We start from the raw sequence: 24,226 nt of genomic DNA, 5'->3' as shown, positions 1-24,226 counted from the left end.
TTCTGATATTATTTCATTGAATAGATTGTTCATTCCTTTGGTTTGTTTCTCTAAGCCTTCCTCAATCCCAATAATTCTCAAATTTGGCCTTTTCATGCTATCCCGTAGTTCTTGGAGATTCTGTTAATGATTTCTTAACATCTTCTCTGTTTGTTCAACTTTGTTTTCAAGGTTAAATATTTTGTCTTCAATATCTGAGGTTCTGTCTTCCAGGTGTTCTATCCTATTGGTTATGCTTTCTATGGAGTTCTTAATTTGGTTTATTGTTTCCTTCATTTCAAGGATTTCTGTTTGGTTTTTTTCCAATATCTCTAACTCTTTATTGAAATGATCTTTTGCTTCCTGTATTTGCTCTTTTAACTGTCGATTGGTGCTATCATTCAATGCCTGCATTTGCTCTTTCATCTCCTCGTTTGCTTCCCTGATCATTTTAATTATGTACATTCTGAACTCCCTTTCTGTCATTTCTTCTGCCATGCTGTCATTGGATTTTATTGATGTAACATCTAGATTTGTTTGGGGCATTTTCTTCCCTTGTTTTCTCATATTGTTCAAGAATCAGTGGGTCATTAAGATATTGTAGATTTCCTCTATTGACTTATAAAGTCCCTGAAGATTGCTAGTATATCCCCTCTTATCCTTCAGTAGCCTGAAGTCTTGGAGGAAGTTGAGAATGCGGTGCTCCTCAAGGAAGCTGCCTCTCTAGGGTTGGTGGTCTTCAGGTGGGGTATATTCCCTGCTAGAGGGCAGAGGTGCCTCCACTTGTTGACCAATGGTCATCCAAAGGGGAACTAGGCTGTGGGCTGAGGCAAGGCCTGTTTGAGCCTGTGTCTCTGGTTTTACCGTCCTTGTGGAAAAACCTCACCCGGCAGGGAAGACTCACCTGGTGGGGAGGTCTCGCTGGTCAGTTCCCCTCCTAGAGGTTCCCCTCAATCTACAACTACTGCCTGGGCAGGGCAGCCTTCTTCTGCAACGTTCTCAGGGGCCTGGACCTACCTCCTGGGCCTGGGAGCCTCACCCTTAGCAGATGAGTCTCCTTAGGCGCCTCTCCTCAGAGAATCTGCCCACAGGCCTGGAAACTTCTCTCCACCCTTAAGCGTGTCTCTGTGTGACTCTTCCACCAAGAAGCCGCCTAGGTCCTGGGACCCTGCTCTGCACTTAATTCCCTGGCTATACGGCCCCTCCTCTGAGCTGCTACCTGAAGCCCCGTACAATAGCTCCGAGATCCAGAGACCCACCACACACCTCTTCCTCCGGACAGCCGCCCGGTGTTCCGACGCAGTCACTAGGAGTCCAAGCAACTCACTTCGCATCTCCTCCTCCCGCCAACTGCCTGTAGCCCTAGGCAGTCACTCCGAGTCCAAGTGACCTGCCCTGTTACTCCTCCTCCTTGGGGTAGCCCCCCAGGTGTTCAGGACCGGTCGCTCGGAGACCAAGCGACGCACCGCACTCCTCCTCCAGGCAGGCCACCGGTGTTCAGGAGCGGTCTCTTTGAGTCCAAACAACTCACCACTCGCCTCCTCCTCTGAGCAGCCACCCGGAGCTCTGATGCAGTCACTCCTAGACCAAGCGAGCCGCTGCTCTCCTCCTCTTCCTCCGGGGAGCCCCCCAGTATTCAGAAGCGGTCGCTCTGAGTCCAAACAGCTCGCCACGCAGCTCCTCCTCAGGCAGCCACCCGGAGCCCCAGTGGTTGCTCTGAGTCCAAGCGCTGTGCTGAGCCGCCTCCTCTATGATGATCCTAGTGGTCCGTGTTTACCGCTCCAGTGGGGGGAGGGGCGTCTCGCCGAGCAACTCTACTTCACAAAGTTCCCTGCGTTCCGGGGCTACCGCCCTATCCAGAATGCCTCCCCAACGGGAGAGACTCACCCAGCGGCTTTGAGTTGGTCCCAAGTCTCTCACTATCTCCTCTTTTGAATCCTGCATCCTGGAGCAACATGAAATGCAGCCGCCCTCTAGTCCGCCATCTTGAAACCCTCTTATTTTTCTTCTTTAATTTTTGTTCTTTTTGACCATAATTTTGAATTTCAGAGAATAGTGACTATATCCTTGACCCTGATCCTTGATTGGAATTTCCAAGCTCGTGGTGATGGGCCTCCCCAGATAGATATAGCTTTTATTCCTTGTTTAGAGTTGTCAATAAGGTTGGGAAACAGACCACAAATTACAAAACATTTCAAGATTTATGCCCACTTACCAGCGTATTTGAGATAGTTACCATAAAAATGTTATATTACAAAGAAAAGTAGAATTTGAAATGGAAGCACAAGAAGTAAAGACAGAAAGAGACATAGAAAAGAGAAGTAAAATTCTACCAGATTTCTGTGACAAGGTTTTTTGTTGAGGATCAACAATAAAATTACTGCAAACTTCCTGGAATCCAAAGCTTGAGAGGAAAATCACAGTAACTGGTTCAGTTTAATAGTTTGATGAAGAGAAGCACATTATCAAATGAAGAGGAACTGTTTTTCGGGAACAAAAAATTTGTAAGACACAATTTGTTAAATGAGGAGTTCTTGTTTATTTTATTACTACCCACCTGTCTTGTTTTTGACAGCATACATGTAGACACTCTTTCTCTTTGAAGGAGGGGTCTGAAGTCTGGTGTTCAAGTGATTCCCAACCCTGAGGGTAGAGCTCACCTCTGGGCCACAAGTGTGTTTGCTAGTGCCAGCTCTGGGTCTTCTGTGTTTTGAACCTACCCACATCCTTGCCAGTCTTGATTCTTGAGTCTCAATTAATCCTAAGCTTCTGGTTCTTAAGCTTTCTCCTTGTGTTAGATGCTGAGAACCTCTGGACTTATCTTTACCTGATCTTTCCTGGTCCATTACCTTGAGCCTTTTTCATGCTGTACCATGCTACAGCATGGTAATGAGCCTCTTACCCAAAAGAGCAGAGGGTCACAGAGTCTCTCAGGGTGTGATAGATATAATCATGGTGGCTTGATGGCTTCTGGAGAAGGGTGCTGAGGTACACAACTCAGATCTACTAGAAGGGAAGGATTTATTCCCCCAGTTCCTGAGAGGATTGCTGGAGGAAAGAGCTCAACTTCAGTTTCCTAGTGCCTTAGTTGAAGGATGTACCCCTTCCCAGGGCTACCTGCATCCAGTGACTCATCTTCATGGTGTTATGAGGCCTGACCCTTTTGCTTCTACTCAGGACAGCTCTGAAGGGTCTCATTGAATCCAAAACCCCTCATAGTGTTGTCCAAAAGTTCAGTCTTTGTTCCCAGTGCCAACTAAAGCCAGTTTAATAATGAGGACACAGTTTTGAGGAAAAGGAAAAAAATGTTTTATTGCCTTGCTAGCAATGGAGAAAAACAGGGAACTCCTATCCCAGAGGTAAAGGAGGTGATTCTGCCCATCAGGAGGAACAGGGGGCTTTTAAAGGAGCTCTTCAAAGGCTACATTCCAGGTCCCAGGGCACCCTGATGGCGTGTTAACATTCACTTGTTAATTTGGGAGATATTCACTTCCTAGATTCTCTGGCACATATCTTCTTCCTGTGGAGCACTGATAACTCAAGGTAATCTTGTTCCCTGCCCCCAGGTTAGGAAGCAGGAGAGGGAGAAGAGGAAAAGGAAAACATATCCCTTTTAAAAATAAGCCTCAGAGCTATATTCAAAAGGTGAAGTGGACCACTGTTATAATAGGGTTGGTGGAAACCTTCATACACCCATGAAACTACATTACCACCAACCTTCTCCCTTGACCCAATCTGACTTTCTTCCCTTTGTTTCCTCAAGAGCATTTTATAACAACCCTCTTGTCCACTAATTCCCACCAAGGAGTGTGTCTCCTGTAGAATCTAACAGGCAGTAACTTCCTAAAACCAGCTTAGTCTGATGCACTGCATCATGGTGGAATTGGCCCCCACACTGCTGTATTGAATCTTAAGAACATGTAGTACCAGGAAGGAAACAACACTAAAGAGGGTTAGAATTCCAGATGAGAAGGAGGTAGATTAAAAGAGTAGGGGAAAGGTAAGGAAGAAAATCAAGTATACTGGTATAGCTTCGTCTATCCTTAAGATTCCAGTTTTGGGGTTATGCTGATGGAACATTTGAAAACCACCTTTCACATTCTACCAGCTCCACTTGGGCTACCTGAACAGGGAACATCTGAAACCTCTACAGGATTCCTAACCTTACACCCTGTAGAATACTTCTAACTACCTTCCTACTGGATCCTTACAACAGCCTCTACCTGAAGTTGGACCATTCTCATCTCAAAAGAGAGAAAACTCAGGTCAGGAGACTTGTCCAGGGTTACCTGGCAGACAGTCCAAGGCTGCAGAGCCACCACAGGTGCTTTTTCCAGTGTATGGCAGTTTCCTCTGAAATGAGAACTCTAGACAGCCAGCACCAGTGCTTCCTGCATGTTAACTAAGTTCTTTAAGATTAGAGTTGCACATTTACTGGGGCTGTTTACACAGCTTGAATAAAACAATGGGGTCTCTGGCTTGCATGGAGCACAGCAGAAATAATGGTAAGCAAGTTAGAATCAGAGAAAGCAACTCTGATTCTCTCAGCTGCCACTTTTTGCTCTCTCCACAGGTGTACATATGACTCAACAAACTCTTTTAGTGCATGGAATTAGGGGCCTATTTATTTTTTAAGTTAAAAAAAAAAAAAAAAAGCCTTTCTGAAATCTTGCTTGGAATCCCAGAGCTTCCTGCTATGCACTGTGCACCTGCAGTGCTGGTATATAAATGCAGGGAGCTTGTTCCCTGAAGTTTCCATGGGGCCTACATTAGCTTTATTTTCCTTATGTGGGTCTAAGCATCACTGAACAGATTAAAATTAATTCCAGGAGGACCATACAATAGAGAGTTGTGGTGAGGGAAACTCTGCTGAGTCTTGCTACTAAATTTTTAAAAAGAATAAGAAAGCAGAAAAAAAAAAACTTTCCTCCCTCTTTGCTTGCCTCCTGATTGTTGCTCATTTTGATCTATGTTCATACAACCCTGTTGTCTTTAGTTACTCTGAATGAAGGTAGATCCCAGGATTAGCACATAATGTATATTTCCTTTTGTCTCTCTTCTGAGCCCTGCAGCAGACACACACACACACACACACACACACACACACACACACACACAAACACACAATAAACAAATCTTTAAGAATACCAATAGCAGAAAAAATAGGTGTGCTTCTCTCCTGCTTTCCATTTGTGAAAAGGGCCTGGTAGAGTTTCCTTTCCATGCACCAGCTGAGAAGGTTGCAACTTTTCATGATTGATTCAGCATTGAGTTCTGTAAAGCTATTCTGGTGCATAAGAAGTCCTAAAACCAAGCAAGTACCATTCTCCTCTCTCCCTCCTCCTCCTCCCCTTCCTCTCCTCCTTGTTTCTTTCTAATGATAGGTGTCTGACTTATCCATTGTGAACTTTATTTTGCGGAAGATGCTTTGGGTTATAGGAATGCTTCACTGAAGTCAACAGGTTGAAGGGGATTAAAAATGGCCCACGAACACTAATATTTTATACCCCTATGGGGAACGCTTCTTTTTAATATCTCTACTGTAAAATCTATTTGTGGGCAATGACTGGGGAAATATGGCAAGAGTCATTTAAATAGAAGGTGACTTTATTCAACTGTCTTTCTAAAAGATCATAAATTATCTTTTACTTGTTTATTTTATCATTGAAAACAGGCCAAAATTCTCCTCTATACAATTGAATAACTTTAGTTAGCTACTGTTTAAAGGGACAGTGGGGTAGGGGTGATGGCAGAAGATTGGAGGAGACACATGCAGGGTGGTGAATCATGTAGCAGTTTAGAGATTACAATTGTGACTGTCAGAACTATGCTCCTCTGGACTAGATAAATATACTGGGAGCCAGACCTCTGGGCACTGGCTTCTTAGGCTAGAACAAAATTAAGTGAAGGTCAGATTAGGATCATACTCCAATCATTCCCATTCCTGCTGTATCATTTAAAACTCAGTTATGACCAAAGATCAAGTTCTGTCTGTTAGCCAGTTTCTTGAGCCAACACTGGTAAATTTTACTAAGAACTCTTTCCTTTATCTGGGAAGGTCATCTTTTTGCCCATGCTGACCTTCTGAGGAAGGAGACCTGAATAGCTATGAAACAGGGACCACTGTCTTTCTAATCAGCCATATCAGCTCGATCAACTTTACAAAGGAATGGCAAATGAGTCTTCTAGATCCTTCCTTCCTTGTATAACCACAGAAGTTAACTTTCATGGAAGAAAATGTACAACCATTTTATAACATACAATTTCCATTGGTATACTGTGCAATGTTTTGCAACACAAAGTTGTGTGTATGTGTGTGTGTGTGTTTTGATTTCCTGAATCGAATGGGGTTAGTTTTAAAAAGTTCCCAGCATTAAGATAACCTGGGAAAGATAGCAAAATAAACTTTCTTCAAAACATATTCTTGGAAGGCATGAAGGAAAAGCGTAGACACTGTTACCTGCTACCCTTCAGATAAGAATGTCTGCTCAGCTATGGGACTCTGGGGAGTGTGACCAACAGGAAAACCTCCAGCTGCCATCTGGTTTGGAGTCTGCCTCAGCTACTGAGTGCCACTAGGACAGATTGCTGCTCTTTCTGACACTGTACTTAGTGATTTTTTTTTATTTGTTCTTTTTAGATATACATAACAGTAGAGTATATTTTGACATATTATACACACATGGAGTATAACTTCCCATTCTTGTTGTTGTACATGATGTGGAATTACACTGGTCCTGCATTTATATATGAACATAGGAAAATTATGTTGGATACATTCCACTGTCTTTCCTATTCCCATCCCCCCTCCTTTCCCTCCATTCCCTTTGTCTAATCCAATGAACTTCTATTCCTCACTCTCTCCCCCTTATTGTGTATTAGCATTCACATATCAGAGAACATTCGGCCTTTGGTTTTTGGGATTGGCTTATTTCACTTTGCACTCAGTGACTGAGTGAAGTGGTAGTGTCACCGCACCACATAACTCACAATGGCAATATGTGTTCCTGAGCTTCCTGGAGACCTCGCTGGGCCTTGGTTGCAATTCAGTTACTTCCTCAAACCTTTTTCCTCCATCACAGGTGTTGATTTTTTACAAATGACCTGCATCCCAAACTCCATCTAGGTACCTATTTCTAGAGAACCCAAGCTGAGATAGTTGGTGCCTAGGAGAATACAGGGGTTCACATTTGACAAGCCTCAGGAGGACCAATTGTAGACAAAATCATGAAGCAGGCAGGATTTATCTTCAAAGCACCTCCTGTCACTCTACCAACCTCCATCTCCACCCAGTACCAAGTGTTTTCTTCCCAGGCATATAAAGTGGTCCTGCTCTCCTGGGTCCTCCTCCGTGCTCCCACATTCTGGTTCCCGGTGCTCCAGGCTTTCTTGTTTTGGGTTATGTGGAAATCAATCAAACTTCATTATGTAAAAATGTAGACAATAACAGTGGGCCAGTATCTTTATGTTTCACCCACAAAATGTTTACCCACAATCAATTAGCTTTTTTTTTTTTTTTTTCTATTAGCATTCTTAAATACCTACTGTGTCCTGGTAAAGAATTCAGAAAGGATTTCTGCCCAACAAATTCCTTGTTGTTCCACCTGTCTTTGGTCTTTTTGGTAAATGCCTTAGTCACACTGGTTTTTGAACAGCCTTTTTAAAATGCAAATTGATCATGTTTGCCTTCTTGGAACTCCTTCACAGCTCCCATAATTCTTAGCTCAGTATAACGATGATAATAACAAATGATCTTTACCAAGAACTTTGTTTATGTCAGGCATTGAACAGAGTATTCTCTGTGGGCCAGTTCAGCTGTTCTTCACTACATCCCAAAGAAGTAAGTTGTCACTTCCATTTTTAGAGCTCTGATGCAGGGGCGTGCCCTGGATGCCAGATCCTGTCCTCCTAACCACTACACTGCACTGTCCAAGTTCTTTCTTCAGCTGTAGAGGCCCTGAGCAACTTGGCACATTGAAGTGTCTCTCCAGCTCACTCAGTCTCTTACCACTCCCAAACCTGAACTCACTGGGGTTTCCTTTGCTTCCAGACTGTTGTCCCTGATGTCTTCTGGAACTGCCCCCAACCTACACTGGAATGCCAGCTTCTCACTCCTGACTTCGCCTCTGTTCACCCTTCTATCATGTGGACCTCACTTCCCATATTGATCCCTCTTACCTTTCTCCAAACAAACTGAAGATGGCCCTGCAAGCACCGACCCCTATTGAGGCACCTATTTGTCTTTCATCCCTGCAGGTCCATAAGTTCCTTGAGGGAGGGAACATGTGTTGCTCACTGCTATATTCTCAGCCCTGACAGTACCTGTTGCAAAGTAGATGCTATAAAAGTACTTGTAAAAATGGATAACTGAACTCCAAGGGATACACAATATGGGAACATCATAGTGGTGGTAGTGAGGAGGTAGGATACAGTTTCTTTGGGAGTGGTCCTTTTCAGCACCTATTCACTTGTATTCTGCTAAAGTCAAAGTTCTGCTCTCTAGGACATGAGATAACAGACTGGCTGGCTACTGAATTAGTTTCTCACTTCCACTTAAGTGGCTCTCCTCATCTTATCAACAGAATGAGTGATCAGCACAGAAATTTGTCCCTAGCGAGTTCCAGGTACCATGAGATTGGAATAGAAATTGGATTCCTAGGTAACCTAACTTCCCCTTGGGTGGCAATGCTTCCGTTTGCCAAGTGGGAGGTCAGCTCAGCTGCCAGGACATAAGGAACACAAGCTTCAGGATAGGCCTAGAACTCAGATCCTGCCTCTGCCACTTGCTCTACTATGAACAAGTGGTTTTCTAAATCTCAATTTCCTCCTCTACAGTCATGGACTTAATTTATGCTTTTTTCTCAGCCCTCAGTTAGCTGCCATTAGTACCATAGTGCACAATTTGATTGAGAAATCAGGCCATTTTCTGGGTAGGCAGCCCTGTCTTGCTCTTTTGATATCCTCTGAAAGAGACAAACTGATAAAAGAAAAGTAGGGTGCATGCATGGAGTTCCAACTATATAGAACCACAAATTAACCTCTTGTTTTGGTGATTGGGGTTAGATTTTAGCTCAGGCTTAGGTCCAGAGTCTGTTATGACCTTTTGTCCCTGACTGAGTACGCCACCCAGGAAGATTTGGACTGGCAATGCTCCAAGCCAGAGGAAGCCTGACAGTTGCTTGTTGAAGGAAAATTGTTACCAGCTCTCTAGGTATTTGCAGCCTGACAAATAAACTGTCTTCCTCAAAGAATTTAGACACACATAACTAAACACTGAATACCCAGATGGCCCTTCACAAATGAAAAGGTGGTAAATAAGAAAAGCCGAGTGTAATCAATGTTACTGTCTTCTAAACTGCATGGAGAAAAATTCCAATCAATATTTGAGATAGTCAGTTCTTTTAGAACCAGGGAATGCTGAGAATGAAAGACTATTCCATATATAGAAAATGATTTGAGGAAATCTTTATTCTAATTCAAAATGTTCGCATTTTTGCAATTCATGAGATTTGCTCTGTAGCAAAAGTGGAAAACCATTGTATATAACATTTAGAAACTCTGAACAAAATTGAGTAAATGCTGGAAAAAATTCTACAGTGTCATTTTGCCTACAAAACAATAAAAGAAAATAATAGCTGAAAGGCAACAAGATATAAGTAGACCCTGGTTTGAAGGAATTAGTATTGTAAATGCATCTTTTAAATTACAAATAAATTACCTCAATTAACTGTTTTTAGAAATAAGGCATAATGTAACTTAAAAACAAAGCTTTCTGGAAAGCATAGATATTTATTTTGAGTCAACTTGGTTAAAAAATCCTTGAACTTGCTACACAGCTCACTGACCAAGTGTTATCATTGTAAGAAAATAGAGATTATTTCCTTTTTCTTGTGATCTCTTATTTTTTTCCCCCATTCGGGAGGGAGATGGTCTTTTTCCTGGTTGAGCTTCAGTGAATCAGAATATTGACCAAATATTTATTGAGTGTGTGCATGATTTGATCTGTGGTGTTCCACTGTTAAGATCTTACTTCTGAGTGTGACTCTGCTGATTTTTTTGAGTGCATGGTGAGTGATTTCTGCTGATTTGGAACAAGCTAAAAGAACAATTTCACCCTGAATCTCAGGGCATGCTGGCTACCTCGTCCTTTCTAGCCCTGACTTTCTCATGTGCATGGGGCACTCCTCTTAGGCCTCCCACCATCTCCCTTGTCCTCCTCTCCACCATCTCAACACTACACCCTCTGTGCCATCTGATCAGCAGTGGATGGAGAGTCAGGGCCCCAGGCAAAGGACTATCCTCATGACTTCCTTCTTTCACTTAGGCACTCCATGGATGCTGTTCTAGGCACTGGAAAGACAGAAAGTAGTGTGTAGAAAGAAAAAGGCTGCATGATCTCATCTGTGGGATATAACAAACCAAATCTGTGGTAGGACAGTGGTTACCAGGAGTGGCGTGGTGGGGAAATGTCCTTAAAGTTTATCAAGTTGTAGTTACAAAGGATGAGTATATCTAGATGTCTAAAGCATGGGATGATGATTGCAGCTAATGCTTTGCTTTCTACTTCAAATTTGCTAAGAGGGTAGATTTCAGGTGCTTTCATAGCACCCACACACACACATGTGCACGCACATGCACACACGGTAACTGTGAGGAGATGGATGTTAATTAGCTTGACTATATATATATCAAAACATGTCGTATGTCTGATGTAAACATCATGTTGCATATTTATATACGCTTTTATTAAAAAGTGATGTTTAAGCAAATAAATAACCAAGATGATTCCTGAGATGATAAGTGCTAGGGAGAAGCTGGAGGACAGGCTTTACTTCTGGTTGAGAAAGACCTGTTTGCAAACATTAGGGACGTGGGGACCTGGGTAAGAAATTGCAGAGGAAAAGAAGAGCCAGGACATTTACCACTTTTTTTTTTCTTTCTTCCATTTACTTCTCTAGATCCCCTTTCCACCCTGCTATGTCCAGGGTTGACTTTCCCTTGCACTCTGTCTTCTGTTCAGGTCCAATCAGATAGGAGTCCTAGCAGGAGATGGGGGCCTGGATATTGAATTGAAAGTCTCAGTTCCACACAGTATTTCTATCTTCAGATAACAGTGATGTCAATCTAAATAACAAATGCTAAGAGATTCTCCAAATATTTAATGTTTATTCGGGAAGAGCTTGCAATGAGAACACTGAGTAACCTATGTATGCATTCAAGGGGGTTGAGGCAAGGAGAAGGTTTTAAAGGCAAAATGAGGAGGATCACATAAACTGTTTTGAAATAATAATCCTTAGAGACAAAGATCAATAAGAGTAGAATCCAAGGTTGGACAGATGTCCTTGAAGAAGTTTTTTCTGTCTGTTGTAGCTTTTGTTCAACATTGTGGATAGAACACAGCCTTTTGTGCTAGTTCTTGTGATCGTTCACACCTGCATGAGATCTCTTTCTTCACAATTGTGGCTTGCTTTATTATTATTGTTTATTTACTAAAGATCTTCTATGGTTTGAGTCTGGATTGTTCCCATTCAAAATCACATTGGAATTTAATCTCCATTATGAACTATTAAGAAATGGGACCAGATAGGACCTATAAGAAGTTATTAGGGCTCTGCCTTCATGAATGGACTTATTCATGCAATTAATGGGTTAATGGAATATCTTGGGAGTGTATCTGTTACAAAAGCAAGTTTGGCTAGTCCCTTATGTTCCCCACTCCCTATTTCTTGCCCTGTGATGTTCTACATCACTATACCACCTTGGGAGTCTGACAGCAAGACCACCACCACCAGATGGGGTCCCTCAACTTTGGTCTAGAACCATGAGCCAAAACAAACCTCTTATCTTAATAACAAAATACCACAGGTTGGGTAAGTTATAAACAGAAAACAGGGTGAGACAGGGTTTGACAAAAGTGACTTCACTTTGATTCTGACAACTTTCTCATTAACCACACCTTTCCAGGCCAGGGTGCTACCCAATGTCACTACCTCTGAGGATTCCACTATGCCTTAAGTTTTATGACTGCCTGCCCATACTTTAGAGGAGCATTCAACCATATATTTGTGACTTTTTCCTTATTCGAATATACCATATATTTCCTATGGGGTCCTGCCTCACATAGCCACGTCAGCTATGGTGAAGAGTATGGATTTTTAAGTACCGTGAAAAGCTAATTGGAAACCTAAATTTAAAAAATTTAAGTTTATTGGGGAATAATTTAAATACAGTGAAATTTACTGCTTTTACATTTTATGAATTTTGACAAAGGCATATGATCATATCACCACCACAACAAAGATGTATTGTCGACCATTGGAGGCTTTCAAACATGAGGGTTACCTGACTTGTTTCCATTTAGAAAACCTTACTGAACCTTGAAGAAAGATCACAGAAAGCAAGAGTACTCACAGAGTCCAGTTAGGAGACTACTGCTTTGGTTTAGGCACTGTGCTGGTTAATCAGAGAATGAGAATGATCCTCTGCCTTTAAAAAGATTACAGTGGAGCTGGAGAAAACAAGGAAACAGAACATTGCAGTCAGCGTGAGAGCCTATGTGGTGTGGTGATGTATGGGGTGCATGAGAGTTCCTGTGCAGACTCTGCCTTCCTGGGACCTCTCTGGTTCTTTGGCTTGGGCTGGCAGTCCCCATCAGCCTAGTACTTGGGGGGAGGGTATCAGAGTTTTTGGATTTTCTAAATCCCAGTAGTTCAAGGTATGAATCTATTCCTTTGAAACGTAGGACAGCAATGTAAAAAGATGACTGCTTCACCACAGATAATGTCTATCAGAGCGCCTCCTGCTATTTTTCTTATCACAGCATACAGGGATAAAGGTCAGAGGCAGTTCACTGCGGAGAGTGGCCGAGTTGGGCTATCTTGTCACTTAGTTTACAATCAAGCATCTTGAGGGCTGAATGGGGAGGGGTGTCAAAATCTTGGCTCTCCTGTTAGCTATTGGTGAGAAATGCTGTCATAGTCTCCCTCTAATTGGTAAGTTGTCATGGGTCAGAAGACAGAGTCATGAAATTTGGAGTCATAAAATCTGGTTTGGGTTGCAACAATGAATTACCTTTCCGAGGTGTGATCTCTGAGCTTCAATTACCTGGAAACAGATAATAATATCTTCCTATCTTATGGGTTACTGAGCACTTTCTCATACTTCAATTATTACATTGTAAAAGTCTTAGTGACAGAGAGCATATAGAATTCTCAGGACTGATCACAGTGTTCTGCTTGATATTTGTACAGGGAAAATCGTTGTTGATTTTAATCACCCTGGAAGAGCAGCATGGAGAAAGATATGGAGAAAAGAGATCACCTTGCTGGCTCCTCAGCGTTGACCACCTGCTGTCACTACCCACCTGAATCACCTCCATTCATCTGTATCGACAACACCATCTCTAATCACCTCCTCTGCCAAGTCCTTGGATAGCAGAGACTAGGAAAAAAGTAAAAAAAAATGTGGCTAGAAGTGCCATCTGGGATGATTTTAGGTCACTGAACAGTAGCTTTGATGAGGGGTTTAAAGTCATTCTTCTATTGCCAATTCAATCCTTGGTCACATTTCTCAAGTTTTAAAGTCATTTTTCCCCTGCACTTATAGTAGTACCTGAAATGACTTATTAAAAGACTATAATGACTGTTTAAGGGTTTCATTTTAATAGGAAAATAAACATCTGTCTAGATACTCACGAATGGAATGCTTTCAGCCCCATAAAATAATAAACCCAGACAGAAGGAAGACAATGTTTTATTGAAATGAAAACCACTTAGATGATAGTAATGGCAATAAGTACAATAGTAAATATAATAATGATAATGTCAAGAGATGATATTGACTGAGAATAGCTGTAATGACATAAGTGGGGTCCAAACAATTAAAATCATAAAACACCGTCTCATTATTATAAGGTTAGTGAAATGACCAGGGTGAGCCTATGTGGAGGATGCAAATTACAAATTAAGTTTTTGAATTGTCAAGTTTCCCTGTATATACTCTGTACTAGGAACTGTGCTAAGCAGTCTACATGAATTATTTTGTTTAATTCTGACAATCTGTGAGATGTGGGGGTATGATTGATCTCACCAAATAACCAGTGAGAAAGCTAAGACTCAGAGATTCTGTCTTTCAGTCAGGCTGAAGTCACAGAAGGGGATCAAGGGCAAATCAGAAGATTTGCACCGTCAGAAGGCATCTTTGCCACACTGAACTTTCTTTTGGTATTTAGCCATTGCTATTGGTAATTTGTTGCTTCAAGCTCTTGTATGAATTCTCTGATATGGGTCAGAACATGACATCAACTAGGTTGACTCCAAGATAAACACACATGCTAGGCTGATAGTTTTCAAGTTTATCATGTACTAAAGACAAAGCTGTGAAGGTTTGGTTTAATTTGTTTCCTATGAGTTTATACAAAAGTTGTATAGTTTTAAGCTTTACACTAAAATCTATGATTCATTTGATCATTATGATTTTAATTAGTATTAATTTCATGTGTATATAGTAAAGTAATATAAAAAAATCAATATTTGCATGTGTTATAAGGTAAGACATTTATTTTGCATATGAGTATCCAATTATTTCAACACTATTTGTTGAAAAGACTGTTCTTTCCACATCAAATTGCTTTCGTCGTTAAATATCAAATTGGCCAGATATTTGTTTCTTGACAGCAATACCCCAATCTCTTGTTTACTCTAGCTTTAAAGTATACCTTGAAATCATGGAATTCCTTAACTTTATTTTCTTTATCAAAATTCTTATGACTAATCTAGCTCCTTTGTATTTCCATATAAATTTTAGGATCATCTTTTAACAAATATAAGACACTGGGATTTTATGGGAATTGGGTTGAGTATATAGATCAATTTGGGGGAGAATCCGTATTTTTACATGTTGAGTCTTTGAATCTATGAGAATTAGAAGTTTTATGCCATTTAAGTGCTCCTTAACTTCTCTAATTAATGTTTTGTGGTTTTTATGTACAAGTTTCATTTCTGGCCAACTTATGTTTTCATTTCACACTTTTTGATGGTATGTTAATTTCTAAGTGTTGATTCCTATTATGTAGAAATGCTATTTATTTTTGCATATTTCCTTCTCATAACTTTGTTATACTTAATAGTTCTATTAGCTTTTTTCTTTTGTGAATTCCTCAGAATGTTCCATATAGATGATTGTGAATATAAAAAAAGAGCTTTACCACTTCTTTTCCAGTCAGTACGCTATCTTTTCCCTTACTCTTCCCCTTCCCCTTTCACCTTTCTTCTTTCCTTTGCTTTAATCTTCTAGCTAGGACATCTAGTATGGTGTGGACTAGAACTGACAACAGCAGACACCTCAGCCTCCCTCCAAATCTTAGGAGGAAGCATTCAGTCTTCCACCATTAAATAGCATCTTGGTTTTATGTTTTTCATAGACACAATTTATCAGGGAGTTTCTATTTCTAGTTTTCTGAGAAATTTCATTCATCAATGAATACTGAATTTTTTTCAAAAGCTTTTTCTGCATGTAGAAAGGTGATCACATGATTCTTAAAATATTGATAGATTTTTGGTACAACCTGGCACTGCTAGAATGAACTCCAGTTAGTTGTGATGTATTTTTTATACATTACTGTATTCAATTGGCTGATACTTTGTTAAGAATATTTGCATCTATGTTTAATGATTTCCTATTTTTATTTTTCTATTTTTCATTTCTTATGATGTCATTATCCAGTTTTGTTAGGAAATGCTGGTATCATAAAAAGGACTTGAGAAGTTTCTTCTATTTCCTAAATAAGTTTGGGAAGGACTGGTATTATTTTCTTCTTTAAATGTTGGTTGGACTATACCAGTGAAGCTCTCTGGCTAAAAGTGTTACTTGTGAAATAGTTTTATCTAAGAATTCAATTTTTTAAAATAGATACAGGACAACTGTGGTACTTATTTCTTCTTCAGTGAGCTTTTTAGTCACAAATATCCATTTCATTTATGAAATGTATGGGCATTAAATTTGCTTTAAATATTACCCTATTTTTTTAATGTCTATAAGATCTCTCATGATGACCTCTTTTATCCCTGATATTGCTAATTTGTGTCTTCTTTCCTTTTTTTTTTTTTTTTAATAAGTCTTGGCTAGAGAGGCATTGATTCTTTTTTTGTTGATTTTAAAAAAGGATCTGGTTTTGTTTCATTGGATTTCTGGATTGTTTTTTTTTTCTGTTTCATTGGTTTTTGCTTTTATCCTTATTTACTTTCTTCTTATGTGGATTAAGTTTATCCTTTTTCTAGTATGTTCAGGTAGAGATTTAGATTTTTTCAGATTTTTCTTCTTTTCTAATGCACATTTATTGTTTTAATTTTTCTAAGCATTATTTGCATGTTCCCTACAAATTTTGAAGTGCTGTTTTTCATTCTCATGCAGTTAAAAATAATTTTATATGTCCCTTTGTGATTTTTCCTTCAACACATGCAGTTGTTTAGAAGTATATTAGTTGTTTTAAAAATATTCAGTTTTTGATGTTATTTCTAATTTGTTTTAATGGTAACACATGATTCATATTATTTCAGTCCTCTTAAATTTGCTGAAATTAATTTCATAATATAGAATCTAAACTATTTTAGTGAATACCCCATATATAGTTGAAAAGAATGTCAATTTTGTAGTTGTCGATGAACTACGTAATGCATGTTGATTTGGTTTAGTTGATTGGTAACGATGTTCAAAGTATTTTTTATTGGAGCCTGCCTATCCAGTGACCATTCACTGACTTAGTCAATATGTCATTCATTGATTAACTAAATTATTAATTCCAAGTTGACTGAGCAAGGTTGTACAATTTATTTTTTCCCTTTTATTTTAAAATCTAAATTAAAAATTTTCTTTTTAATTAACCTGTAATAATTATGTATATTTATGGGATGCAGTGTGACATTTAAATGCATGTTACAATGTGTAATGATCCAATGAGGGTGAAATTTCTCCTATAACTTCTTTGGAGGCTGAGTTCCTCTCTTCTAGTTCTTCAAAATACCTATTACTTGTAAGCTATAGTTAAAGAACACTAGAACTCTGTTTCTCCTATCTAACTCTATTTGGGTATCCATTATCCAACCTCTCACTACCCCATGTTTCTAACACTGTTTTGTTCTCTTCTATTTTGAGATGAAATTTTTAGCTTCCATATGTGAAAGAGAACATGCAATATTTATTTTTTGCATCTGGTTTATTTCACTGATTGTGATGGCTTCTAGTTCTAGCCATTTTGTTACAAATAACAGGATTAAATCTTCTTTACCGCTGAATAATGTTCCATTGTGTACATAGACCACATTTTTCTTTATTCATTCATCTATTGATGTGTACCTCCATTGGGTCCATGAAGTGAGAAAGCTAGATCATATGGTAGACCTAGTTTTTTTTTTTTTTTTTAAGGAAACTCCATACTATTCTTTATAATAGTTACACTAATTTACATTTCCAGTACATTTGAATTCCCTTTTCTCTGCATTTTGGTCATCATTCATTATTTTTCACTTTTTTGATAATACCTACTTTAACTGGGATGAGATGATATCTCATTAGGGCTTTTATTTGCATTTCCCTGATGGCTAGTAATGTTGAGCATTTTTTTTTTTCCTTAAAGCAATTGGACATTTGTATTTCTTCCTTAAAGAATATCTGTTCAGGTCATTTACCCATTTTTAAATCATTGTTTGCTTTTGGATTTTTTGAGTTCCTTGTATATATTGGGTATTAATCCCTTGTCAGATAAATAGTTTGAAAGTAATTTCTTCCATTCTGTATATTGTCTCTTTCCTCAGTCAATTGCTGTGCAGAAGCTTTTAGTTTGGTATAGATGTTCAAGGAATCTATATCCTTAATGATATTTCTGCTGGTTCTATCAATTACTGAGAAAGTTTGTTGAAATAGCCAATTATAATCGTAGATTACAATTGTTTCCCCTTTTAGTTCTCAGTTTTTGATTCATATATTTTCAAGCCCTGTTACTGGGTATATAAACATTTAGGATTGTCATGTTCTGTTATGAGCTGAATTGTGTCCCACCCCATTGTCCACCAAATTCCTATGTTGATGTCTAACTTCAAGTACTTTAGAATGTGACTGTATTTGGAGATAGGTATCCTACATAGTAATTAAGTTAAAATAAATTCATTAGAGTGGTTCTTAATCTAATAAGACTGATGTCCTTAGAAAAAGAAATGGTTAGGGCACAGACACACAGGGGGAAGACCACGTAAAGTTAAAGGGAAAAGATGGTCATCGACAAGCCAAAGTGAGAGGTATTAGGTTCAAGGCTTAGTATCTACACAGTCATTTTAAATTCTTACCATGAGTTTCTTTCCACCCTAGAGTGGGTACTTACAGAAAAAACAAGAGTTAAAATGTAACCTCCCCTTCCCACCTCTCATTAACCACCCCACGGGACATCCCCTTACTTGTCCTGTCAGCCCATCCTAAGTTCATAAGTTCTTATGCAAGCAGCTCATATGAGCTCATGCGACCTTATGCAAGTCATCCAAACCGCCCCATAAAATACCCCAGAGCTGTTTTTCCTGCCTCTCTTGCTTTTCCCGAGCGATGGCCTTTGTCAGACCCTGACTGGCAGATAAAACTTTCTACGTGTGAATCTCCTGGCCTGGCTTCTGTATTGCTCATCCGCATGGCATTTTCCTTTCAGTTTGGTGTCATGACTCAGATCTGGCTCCCCAGCATGCTTGTTCCCCTTGCTTTAAGGGTCTAAGTTGCCCTGGGGCCGGATCCCACCCTCCACGGAGACCAGGCTTCCATCTTATGGAGTGCTCTCCTTCACATCTGGACTCCAGCCTCATTTGGTAAGTGGCTCCTCCCCTGGCTTTTGGTTAAACCACCTGGGAAGTGACCATTGAGAGTCTTGCACCCCTGAGGTTCTCCGTGGGTCTGGAGAATCCCCAGTCACGGTTCTTGCAACTGAATCCCTATACTGATTGCTGGGGGAGAGCTCCAGGTTGATCGGGGACTCTTTCCTGAGGGGATTGCCTCTTGTGAGATCTACTCTTGGTCCTGTGTTCTATGAAAGCTCCGGCGCTGGACACCCATGTACCCCTACAGGTTTAGCCTCAACACTTACCTAGTAGTGGTTACCACCCTCTAGGTAACCTGTACTTCACTCAGGTGATTCCCTAGGGGCCGAGGGATGCCTCGCCTCTATATTCACCAGATCCTCTCTCGCAGTGGGCAGTTCACTCTCAATCCCCACGCATAGCCCCAACGCATAGTTGGTCATAGCCTCTTGACCAACTTAGAGTCTCTCTGCCTTACCCCAGACCTCAAACCAAAAAGGCTTATCCATTAGTGTAATCCAATTTGGCCATTAGATCCAAGATGGCAGACTAGAGGGTGACTGCATCTCCCGTCGCTCCAGAACTCAGAATTCAAGAAGGGGAGGTATTGAGAGACTTGGACCAACATAGAACCGTGGGGTGAGTCTCTCCCACCCGGTGAAGCTTGGCCCGGGTGGCAAGCCCGGACAGGGGCAGCTTCTCAGAGCAGGGCAGGGCAGCGAGAGACTTCCCCAAGCAGCCCTGCTCCCTCTGGCTGGCAGGCTCTATCCACAGCCAGCTCCTGGGAGCAGGCCCACCCAGTGAGAGCTTTTCCGCACAGAGCCAACTCCAAGCCCTGAATTCAGCTGTGGGCCCCGCTGGCAGGTGGCTTCTGGGACCAAGGCAGGACAGGGAGAGGCTTTCACCGAGCAGCCTGGCTCCCTCAGGCAGGGGCAGGCCCTGTCTATACCCAGCTTCTAGGAGAAGGACCGCCCAGTGAGAAGATTTCCACGCAGAACCAGCCCCAGCCCTGGACCCAGTAGCGGGCTAGGGGCAGCTTTCTTCAGAAGCACTGCATTATCAAGTTCCTCCAAGACTTCAGGCTACTGAAGGCTGGGAGGTGATATACTGGAAATCTACAGGGACACTATAAGCCAAAGAGGAAATCTGCAATATCTCAGAGTCCCAATATGAGACCTGACCAATATGAGAAAACAAGGGAAGAAAATGTCCCAAACAAACCTAGATACTATATCAATAAAACCCAATGACAGCACAGCAGAAGAAATGTCAGAAAGGGAGTTCAGAATGTACATAATTAAAACAATCAGGGAAGCAAACGAGGAGATGAAAGAGCAAATGCAGGCATTGAAGGAGGAGATGAAAGAGCAAATGCAGGCATTAAATGATCGCACCAATCGACAGTTAAAAGAGGAAATACAGGAAGAAAGAGATCATTTCAATAAAGATTTAGAGATACTGAAAAAAAAAAAAACAAAAATTCTTGAAATGAAGGGAATAATAAACCAAGTTAAAAACTCCATAGAAAGCATAACCAATAGGATAGAACACCTGGAAGACAGAACTTCAGACATTGAAGAAAAAATATTTAATCTTGAAAACAAAGTTGACCAAACAGAGAAGATGGTAAGAAATCACGAACAGAATCTACAAGAATTATGGGATATCATGAAAAGGACAAATTTAAGAATTATTGGGATTGAGGAAGGCACAGAGAAACAAACCAAAGGAATGAACAATCTAGTCAATGAAATAATGTCAGAAAATTTCCCAAATCTGAAGAATGAAGTGGAAAACCAAGTACAAGAGGCTTATAGGACTCCAAATATACAAAATTACAACAGACCCACACCAAGGCACATTATTATGAAAATACCTAACATACAAAATAAAGACAGAATTTTAAAGGCCTCGAGAGAAAAGAATCAAATTACATTCAGGGGGAAACCAATACGGATATGAGCAGATTTTTCAATCCAGACCTTAAAAGGTAGAAGGGCCTGGAACAACATTTACCAAGCCCTGAGAGAAAACGGATGCCAACCAAGAATCTTATACCCAGCAAAACTTACTTTCAGATTTGACGAAGAAATAAGATCCTTCCATGATAAAGAAAAGCTAAAGGAATTTACAAAAAGAAAGTCAGTATTACAGAACATTCTCAGCAAAATATTCCATGAGGAAGAATTGAAAAACAATGATGCAAATCAGCAACAGGAGGAACTAGCCTAAAGGAATAGCCAAATAAAGGAGAAACAAAATCATGTCAAAAACAAAAATGAGTCAAATGACTGGGAATACAAATCATATCACAAAAATAACCCTGAATGTTAATGGCCTGAACTCATCAATTAAAAGACATAGACTGGCAGATTGGATTAAAAAGAAAAATCCAACAATATGTTGCCTGCAAGATACTCATCTCATAGAAAGAGATACCCACAGACTAAAGGTGAAAGGATGGGAAAAAACATACCGTGCACATGGACACAGCAAAAAAGCTGGAGTATCCATCCTCATTTCAGATAATGTGAACTTCAAGCCAAAACTAGTCAGAAGGGATAAAGAAGGACATTTCATACTGCTTAAGGCAAGCATAAATCAGCAAGACATAACAATCATAAATATCTATGCCCCGAACATTGGCTCATCCATGTACTTCAAACAAATTCTTCTCAATTTTAGAAACCAAATAGACCACAACACAATAATACTAGGTGATTTTAACACACCTCTCTCACCACTGGATAGATCCTCCAAACAAAAATTGAATAAAGACACCATAGATCTCAATAACACAATCAACAAATTAGACTTAACAGACATATATAGAATATACCATCCAACAAAGAACGAATACACTTTCTTCTCAGCAGCACATGGATCCTTCTCTAAAATAGACCATATTTTATGCCACAAAGCTACTGTTAGCAAATACAAGAAGACAGAGATACTACCTTGTATTCTATCAGATCATAATGGATTGAAATTAAAAATAAATGACAGAATAAAAAACAGAAACTTTTCCAATACGTGGAGATTAAATAATACACTATTATATGATGAATGGATAACAGAAGACATTAGGAGGGAAATAAAAAAAATTCTTAGAAGTAAATGAGAACAAAGACACATCATATCAAAATCTCTGGGACACTATGAAAGCAGTACTTAGAGGAAGATTTATTTCATGGGGCACATTCAACAAAAGAAGTAGAAATCAACAAATAGACTCAACACTACAGCTCAAAGCCCTAGAAAAAGAAGAGCAGATCAACACCAGAAGTAGTAGAAGACAGGAAATAGTTAAAATCAGAGCTGAAATCAACGAAATTGAAAAAAAAGAAACAATCGGAAAAATTAACAAAATAAATAGTTGGTTCTTTGAAAAAATAAACAAAATTGATAAACCCTTAGCCACACTAACAAAGAGAAAGAGGGAGAAAACTCAAATTACTAAAATTCGGAATGAACTAGGAAATATTACAACAGACACGAGTGAAATACAAAACATAATTAGAAGCTATTTTGAAAATCTATACTCCAACAAAACAGAAAACCTCGAAGACATCAACAAGTTTCTAGAGACATATGAATTATCTAAACTGAGCGAGGAGGATATACACAACTTAAATAAACCAATTTCAAGCAATGAAATAGAAGAGGTCATTAAAAGTCTACCAACAAAGAAAAGTCCGGGACCAGATGGGTTCTCAGCCGAGTTCTACAAAACCTTTAATGAAGAGCTCCTTCCAATACTCCTCAAAGTATTCCATGAAATAGAAGAGGAGGGAACCCTCCCAAACTCATTCTATGAAGCCAATATCACCCTGATACCTAAACCAGACAGAGACACATCGAGGAAAGAAAATTTCAGACCAATATCCTTAATGAACATTGACGCAAAAATTCTCAACAAAATCTTAGCAAATCGCATACAAAAACATATTAAAAAGATAGTGCACCATGATCAAGTGGGTTTTATCCCAGGGATGCAAAGTTGGTTCAACATCAGGAAATCAATAAATGACATTCACCATATCAACAGACTTAAAGTTAAGAATCACATGATTATTTCGATAGATGCAGAAAAAGCATTTGATAAAATACAGCATCCCTTCATGCTCAAAACACTAGAAAAAATAGAGATAGTGGGAACATTCCTTAATATTGTAAAGGCCATGTATGCTAAGCCCATGGCCAATATCATTCTAAATGGTGAAAAACTGAAAGCATTCCCCCTAAAAACTGGAACAAGGCAGGGATGCCCTCTTTCACCACTTCTATTCAACATGATCCTTGAAACTCTAGCCAGAGCAATTAGACAAACCAAAGAAATTAAAGGGATATGAATTGGAAAAGAAGAACTCAAACTATCCCTGTTTGCTGATGACATGATTATATATTTAGAGGAACCTGGGAATTCCACCAGAAAACTTTCAGAACTCATAAGTGAATTCAGTAAAGTAGCGGGTTAGAAGATCAATGCTCATAAATCCAATGCATTTTTATACATAAGTGATGAATCTTCAGAAAGAGTAGTTAGGAAAACTACCCCATTCACAATAGCATTGAAAAAATAACATACTTGGGAATCCATCTCACAAAAGAGGTGAAAGACCTCTACAATGAGAACTGCAGAACACTAAAGAAAGAAATTAAAGAAAACCTTAGAAGATGGAAAGATCTCCCATGTTCTTGGATAGGCAGAATTAATATTGTCAAAATGGTCATACTACCAAAAGTGTTATACAGATTCAATGCAATTCCAATTAAAATACCAATGATGTACCTTACAGAAATAGAGCAAGCAATCATGAAATTCATCTGGAAGAATAAAATACCCAGAATAGCTAAAGCAATCCTTGGCAGAAAGAGTGAAGCAGGGGTTATCGCAATACCAGATCTTCAACTCTACTACAAAGCAATAGTAACAAAAACAGCATGGTATTGGTACCAAAATAGAAAGGTGGATCAATGGAACAGAATAGAGGACACGGACACAAACCCAAATAAATACAATTTTCTCAGACTAGACAAAGGGGTCAAAAATATGCAATGGAGAAAAGATAGCCTCTTCAAAAAATGGTGCTGGGAAAACTGGAAAACCATATGCAACAGAATGAAACTAAACCCCTATCTCTCACCCTGCCCAAAAATCAACTCACAATGGATCAAGGACCTTGAAATCAGACCAGAGACCCTGGTCTGATAGAAGAAAAAGTAGGTCCAAATCTTCAGCTTGTTGGCTTAGGATCAGGCTTCCTTAACAGGACTCCCAAAGCACAAGAAATAAAAGCAAGAATCAATAACTGGGATAGATTCAAAATAAAAAGCTTTCTCTCAGCAAAAGAAACTATCAGTAATGTGAAGAGAGAGCCTACAGAGTGGGAGAATATCTTTGCCACTCATACTTC

The 24,226-nt window shown here is 39.6% G+C and overlaps 1 pseudogene; it reads right to left on the bottom strand.

Moving 5' to 3' along the window:
* The window catches only part of LOC124976387 (serine/threonine-protein phosphatase 2A regulatory subunit B'' subunit gamma-like), a 155,179-nt pseudogene that overhangs the window by 129,605 nt on the left and 1,348 nt on the right, over nucleotides 1-24,226 (bottom strand).

This window comes from Sciurus carolinensis, chromosome 2 (genome assembly GCF_902686445.1).
Source record: "Sciurus carolinensis chromosome 2, mSciCar1.2, whole genome shotgun sequence".
NCBI lineage: Eukaryota > Metazoa > Chordata > Mammalia > Rodentia > Sciuridae > Sciurus > Sciurus carolinensis.
This window is presented reverse-complemented; position numbering and strand designations above follow the sequence as displayed.